Genomic DNA, 5,317 nt, shown 5'->3' with positions numbered 1-5,317 from the left:
GGAAGCGGCACAATTTGATGCCGACATCCCCTTCGCGGTTGTGAAAACACCTAAAGCAGCAGTACATGCGCATGTTATTTTTGTTCACACTTCTCACGGAGGAGCTGCCGAGTGGTCGCGGTGAATCCATTGAAAAATCTGAAAAGGAAGCTTTCAGGCGCGCCTGAGCGCAGTACGGACCAAGGTGATATGGCGGTGAGGGCCTACTCGCGGGTGCTCACCGCCGCTGTTAGGTGGCGTGACATGTACAGCCAAACTGCATTGCAGGGTGCCTATAGGACCAGATACCTTGTTTTCCCATTTTATAAGCACCTTGTTACTTTTATAGATATCTTTTAAAAGTTTTCTTACTCCATCTTCCACATCTAGAGTGCCCAGTATGTCCCACACTGTCATAGGCTCCCTTGATATACAGAAAGGCAAGCCATAGGGGCCTGTGTTCCTTTTCTGCTATTTCAATACACTGTGTCAATGAGAACAGATTATCTTCTAACCTTCTTTGTTTTCGGAACCCATTTTGTAGTTCCCCCAGCACCTCCTCGCTCTCCACCCATGCCTGCAGTCTGTCCTTTATAATCTGCATCACCACCCTGTAAACCACTGACGTCACTGTTATGGGACGGTAGTTGTTTATGTCGGCTTTGTCCCCCTTTCCCTTGTATATAATGCTCATCCTGCTCAGTCTCCACCCGTCGGGGGCTTTACCTTCCATTATCGTTTTGCTCACTGCCTCTCTTAAAGCTTTCTTAGATTTTGGGCCCCATGTATTTATTACCATAATTGGGATGCCATCAGGTCCTGTCGACGTGCTACTAGGAACCCTCTTCTCTGCCCTTTCCCACTCGCTTTGTTCAAGTGGAGCCACTGCACTAACCAGTCCATCCTCACCTGATTGAGCACATGCTATGTTTCATTCTTTAAAATTTTCTGTCATCATTGTTCTTATATGTTCCATTGCCTCATCTCCCTTTAGTCGAACACCTTGAGCTGTAACTATAAACCTCTGCTCTAGGCTAGTCTTATTACTCAAGGAGTTGAGATGTTTCCAAAATTTCTTCGCTGCTTTTCTATCCTTTTTGTTCACTTCTGACAACCATTGGCTGCCCTTTCTTCTGATCTTCTCATTGATCAAATGGGATGCTTCCCTTCTACAGTTTAAAAAGTTATTCCATTTTCTGCCTACATCAGCTTCTGGTTCACCCCTCTGCTTTGAATATCTGTGTTCCCTGGATGCTTCCTGACGTTTCTCTATGGCCTTCTTAACCTCCTCATCCCACCAGCTCTTGGGTTTACGTCTTCTGTTCCCTTTTGTCCTGACTCGTACCTTAGCAAGCTCTAGCTCAAATGGCCCTGTTAAATTTGCATATGTCCATTCTGTTTTTGTATCCTCTGAAATTACTTCCTCAATTTGCTGGGTTGCTATTTCAAGCTGCTTTTCCGAGTAAAATATCCCACCTGGTTGTTCATCTTGCCTCCTACCTACTTTCATTTCCCTTCTAAAACTCACCTTAATACGTTTGTGATCACTACCTAAACTTCACAGCGTAAGGTGCCGTGGCGCCATCTGTTCAGTAAATGAGTAAAACTTAAAACACTTTCTCGGGTCTCGGTGACGTCTCAGGCCTAACAGCGTCAAAACAAAACAACCGATCTCAATAATAACGACAAGAGAGCGCCGATACTCAGTCTTCAGCTAGCGATGAGGTGAAGCGATGACTGATTGTACTATTTATTTTTTGCTGTCACACCAGAGAGCAAGTTGCAAGAGCGAATTCAGATCGAAGCGGGCAGAATGATTGCTGCCATGTTGTTGTGCAATCGCTGTCCCCAGCGGATGTCGTCGCGCTGACTTCCGGGCGAGAAGCGATATTTTCTGGCTGGCCAGAAACCGGTGACACGACCAGCGACAGCGACGGTACCGTAGCGACGGTTAGCCCTCCGCGACGGCAAAACCTGTCGCTCGTCGCCTGTCGCTGTCGCTCGAAAATCGCGTGCATGCGGTTGCGTCTTTACTCGCGGTCCCCCAGCCGAGAGGGTGAGCATCACTGTTTACATAATACCAACGAGACCTTTAGATGGCCCTGATACTGTGTCTTCGGTTTGCAGATGACATTGTCCTATTCAGCACCAATGCGGATGAATTCGAACAAATGATTGAGGACCTTAAACGAGTGGGGCGGAAGATTAATACGCGGAAGACGAAGATAATGTTCAATAGTCTGGCAATTGGGCACAAGAATTCAGCATCGCTAGTCGGCCTCTAGAGTCTCTAAAGGAGTACGTTTCTCTAGGCCATGCAATTAATCACAAGGGAACCCTGATCACGAGAAAGAAATTTACAGAAGAATAAAATTGGGTTGGAGTGCATACGGCAGGCATTGGCAAATACTGACTGGGAGCTTACCACTGTCATTGAAAAGAAAAGTGTACAATCATTGCATTATACCGGTGCTAACATATGGGGCAGAAACTTGGAGGTTAACGAAGAAGCTCGAGAGCAAGTTAAGGGCCGCACAAATAGCGATGGAACGAAAAATGTTAGGCCTAACGTTAAGAGACGGGAAGCAGAGCGGTGTGGATCAGAAAGCAAACGGGGATAGCCGATATTCTAGTTGACATTAAGAAAAAAAAATTTCGCTGGGCAGGTCATGTAATGCGCAGGATATATAACCGGTGGACCATTAGAGTTACGGAATGGGTACCAAGAGAAGAGAAGAACAGTCGAGGACGGCAGAAAACTAGGTGGGGTGATGAAGTTAGGGAATTTGCAGGCGCAAGTTTGAATCAGCTATCGCAAGGCAGGGGTAATTGGATATCGCAGGGAGAGGCCTTCGTCCTGCAGTGGACATAAATATAGGCTGATAATAATGATGACAGCCATTACCTCGGTACTGGCGGAGCTAGTTGCACTCCACGATGGCCTGACCGCTCTGTTGCCAATCGCAAAGGCGTAACGCCCAAAAAGCGTGATCCTCCACACCGATAGGACGCACGCTCACCTCGTTGGGTCGATCGTTCAGCTGGTGTAGCGATGGACTTTCACCGCAGTGCGACGACTTATCCATGCCCGGTTTGAGTATGCTGGATTCATCGATCAAGTGTTCCCATTCATACCGCAGCAGACGCCGCATGTTGACAGTCGGGCACCCGTTGCCTCTGCTCATGCTTCCGCACGCTGAAACAGTCGACATTCGGAAAGAACTTGTTCGGCGCACCACGCGAGCTCTCATTCCTCGGTGTAGTTGTTACCTCTTGGGTGGCCTCACCCGTCAAGAGGAGGTTTCGCTCCGAAGAGTTAGTGCGGTGGGGATATATCGACGCCTCTTCTAGATGCCCGTACTGTCCTGCGCCAGTACGGGACATGCCCTGGTCTGCAATCAACTCGTCGACGTCATCTGAGCCGTGTGGGTCTCCACCCGAATCGGCCGCCAGACTTATTCAAGTCCTCATCATCGCTCTTTATTGAACTTTCTGCAAGAGACAAATCTTCACAATCATACGTAACACTTCATTTTAATGCCGTAAGGCAAACTAAGGCAATAATAATAATAATAATAATAATAATAATAATAATAATAATAATAATAATAATAATAATAATAATAATAATAATAATAATAATAATAAAAAGACAACGCGAACAGCTCCACTCTACTGCGCGGTTGACCACAGTGTGCGCCATTCAATTCTGCTCGTGTCATATGACGCAGTGGGTCGACGCCGCTTATTGTTCTTCTCTCGGTGGGGTTTTGCATGTGGCCTACTTTCTTTCCGGCGGCCTCGAGAAGGCCGTCGCCTTTTTCATTTTCCGGTGCTGCCCCCGGCCGCATACCGCTGAAAACGTTTCGGATACGTTGGTGAACTGCGTCATTGCTGAGCCTGCGTCTGTCGTGCGCTTCCTGGATCGCGATTAATTATTAGTGGCCTCCGCGCCGCAATTGCCATTCCCGCAGAAGCTATCTGGCTCTCTCCGACGATGGGGCGAGAAGCCGTGGGCGCGCTCCTGTGTTAGCAGAGCCATAGAGAAAGAAATTCAACAAGAGGGGACACTCGGCAAAAACTGGCAAACACGTCACCCTACGTCACGCTATACTTTTGACACCGAACGTTAGCTGCCGCTAACATCGAAAAAAAAAAAAAAGAAAGTGAACTTAAGTTAACAGGCATTGATTTATTTTTTTATTTCTTTGCCGCGAAAACTAAAACGTTTTGCGTATAAATGAACTTAAGCTTTGCGACTTATTTTCCTTGCCTTACCTAGCCACAGGTCAGTGACGCGCCAGATACATGCGTCATCCGCCAGACACTCCCCCGAAGCCAGCGAGGATGGCTGCGCGCGCGTTTGAGCGCTCGCGCGCGGTGACCCGTCTGTCTCCTTCTTTTTTTCTTTTTTAAATGTAACCTGGTTTATTGGGCTCTCGGCGTATTCTTGCGTTCCTTCTGCACTGGGACAAGACACCACTGCACTATTGGACTACGGCAAGGTGAGAAATCTTGTTTCACAGTCTACGACGCAATTAGGCTATACGGCATGGGACCGAGACTTAAGACGCAGTTAGCGAAAAACAGCTCGGCCATCCTGGCGCAATTAATTTGAGTTAATGAATCGTGTTGAGACATGTTTCCGACGCTTCCTATGGGACTATTGTAACTTGTTTAGGTTTTTGAGCCGCACTGGCCGCACAGGGCGCCGTGTCACAGTTAGCGAGAACTCAGCCGTGGTGTGTAGTCTAGTTCATCTTGCTAGGAGATGTTTGTGCCGCTTTCTCTGACGCCAGACATTACTGAAAAGTAATTTCGTTACTTTCTGGGGTACTTTTGAGGCACGCTGGCCGCATAGCGCGCTGTGACGCAGTTAGCGATAAGCAGCTCGGCCGTGGTGATAAAGTTTGGCGTGTAGTGAATCTTACCCCCGTATTCACAAACGCACCTCGACTCGACCCTCCACTCGAAATGCTCCTTGAGGGCGGCTTTTCATTTCACAAATCGCCCTCCACTCGAAACGCGCCTTGAGTGAAGGAAACCTCGAGCGTTTTACTCGAGAATCTCAAGGTAGCCCCGCAGCTACCTTGAATCGCTCCTTGAGTAAAGATAGTGCGCAAACATGGTTCCGTCGTGATCTGTCACTCGCCTCGTCGGCTTTTTCAGTTGGACGCCAGTTGCCTCCGCAGCTTTTCTTTCGTTAACGATGCTGCGCATCTTGAAGGGCATCGTTTTACGGACTGGTGTAATCCTCTGGAGCGCTTTGGCAACGGAGTAATTCTACTGTGGCACCGAGACAGACCGGCCGTCCTGTCAAGAAGACTGCCAGCTAGTG

The 5,317-nt window shown here is 48.1% G+C and overlaps 1 pseudogene; it reads left to right on the top strand.

The window, feature by feature from the left end:
- The first annotated feature begins 3,361 nt into the window (after positions 1-3,361).
- LOC119466564 (uncharacterized) overlaps positions 3,362-5,317 on the top strand; it is a 34,817-nt pseudogene continuing 32,861 nt past the window's right edge.

This window comes from Dermacentor silvarum, chromosome 10, assembly GCF_013339745.2.
Source record: "Dermacentor silvarum isolate Dsil-2018 chromosome 10, BIME_Dsil_1.4, whole genome shotgun sequence".
Taxonomy (NCBI): Eukaryota; Metazoa; Arthropoda; class Arachnida; order Ixodida; family Ixodidae; genus Dermacentor; species Dermacentor silvarum.
Note: the sequence above shows the minus strand (reverse complement) of the source record. Positions and strands in the feature narration are given on the sequence as shown.